The following is a 2134-nucleotide window of genomic DNA, read 5'->3' as shown; positions in this document are numbered from 1 at the left end:
TTTTTTTTCATTATCTTCTTGTACACAAATATGTTGAGCTTTGGGGATAAACTTAGATTTAAATATCTTTATGAAACTTACTTGTGCAAAAATCATATAAAATAATGCTTTTGTATAATACCTCTAAAAGTTAACCAGATTCTTTACTTTAGATTTTTGGGTTTTTTTATTGTTGTTGTTGTTGTTTTAATTTCACTTAATCATATAACTGTAAGCTTTTATAATAGCAGAGTAAGTTATCTAAGTTCAGAGAGTTTGAATGAGAACTCTCATCTCAGAAATGCTGTCATCACCATAAAAACCACACACTTGAATTTTCCTGAGTTATTTTCATATGCAAGTTGTTTTAACAGGTACCTAGCTGGGGGGAATGAAGCTTATCGAGCAAAAAAAGGGTTACTATAGCAGGCCTGAGACTATTATCCTTAGAAGGCCTGTTTGTAAGCTTGGTCCTCAGCTGACATCTGGGAATTAGAATTTCAGGAGAGTTCCCACTATTCCCCAACTGATGATTTTCTCACTGTGCCTAAGTTACTTACACAAATAATGTGGTTTATACTGATACCTGATTTTCATCAGGTAGTCTGTAATCTTGATAAAATGCTATGCAGAGGGTGCCTATGTGACTAGTCTCCAGTAAAAAGCTTGGGCATTGAGGCTCTTCTAAGCTTTCCTGATAGATCACATTTCATATATGGTGTCACAAGTTGACACTGAAGGAATTATGTTCAGCCTATGCAACCATATAGGGAGAAGACTCTCAGAAGCTTGCTCCTGGCTTCCCCTGCACTTTTCTCCATGTACCTTTTCCCTGTGCTGATTTTGCTTTGTATTCTTTCATTGTAATTAATCATATGTTGAGTTCTGTGAGTCCTCTTAGTGAATCACCAAATCTAGAGGTAGTCTTGGGGACCCACTACACTTTTACCAAATAGGATTTGGAGTAGAAATAGCTAATGGCCAAATTAGAGAAATGGGAATATCCTACCTAACCACTAAGCCTGGGAACAAGGTATAAAATTTTTGAGTATCAGAAATTATTTATTACATATAACATTTTCCAAAAGGAATAAAACATTCAAAGACTGAGAGTACTACCACAAATGACTACAAAATAATACTACTAGATATTTACATAGGATAGTGGCTGAAATTCAGACTTGCCCAAGGTCATATAGCCAGGATTTGTAAAGCAGACATGAGACGCAGGGCTTCTGAAGCCTAATTACCTTCTATTTCTCCTAATTCAGCATTTGCAATCTGTGCTTCTGAGAGCCCCAGAAGGCTGAGGAGGTACCTCAGGGGTCACCAGTGTGAGGAGATGATGAGGTCAAGTTGGAAGGCTCCAGGCCTTCTACTCTGTTTCATCCAAGTGGCTCCACATTCACTGTTTTATATACAGGAATTCTGTTTAAATTTGTGTAAAGACAAGAGTTCCACTGATTTTTTATTGTTTGAATACCATTGAATTATATCTTTTGGTTCCTATAGATAAAATCTAAAATCAATGCTAAAAGTTCAGTTTTTAAATTTTTCTCTTTTTAAAGGTAAATATCCCACCCATAAGGTGGCTCACAGATTTCAGCAAATAACTCTAAAGTAGATTTGTGCTACATCAGCAGGAATTATGTGTGGGCACACCATAAATCATTTATTCTGCTCTCTACAGCATTTATCTGTGGGTTCCTTTGCTAGTTTTAAGCTTCTCTCTGGATTCCTCATGACTCTCCTCCATGGCCCCCTGGATGCTTCCATTTCTTTCACAGACACTAAATCCAAACCTGAAATAGCTACAAGATCTGCCAAGATTAAGTTGCACCTAGGCCACTAAGGGGTAAAGGAAGATTAGCTATGACTAATGTACTCTCAGCTCTCAGCTTTCCACAGACACCGTTTATCAATCATTCCTACCAAATCTATTGGCTGGCATAGAGAGCATAGACTTTGGAGCCATATAGATCTGGAATTCAAATCTTGACTTCACTACTCTCTAGCTGTGTTACCTTGGACAAGTCAGTTAACCTTTCTCAGCCTGAATATATCCGCAAAATGGCAATAATAACACCCATCTTGCAGATACTGAAAGTCTGAAACAGCATTATTCCAAGTCCATGATTATTTAATAGTCCCTATA

This window comes from Galeopterus variegatus, unplaced genomic scaffold (assembly GCF_000696425.1).
Source record: "Galeopterus variegatus unplaced genomic scaffold, G_variegatus-3.0.2 Scaffold53, whole genome shotgun sequence".
NCBI classification, from domain to species: domain Eukaryota; kingdom Metazoa; phylum Chordata; class Mammalia; order Dermoptera; family Cynocephalidae; genus Galeopterus; species Galeopterus variegatus.
Note: the sequence above shows the minus strand (reverse complement) of the source record.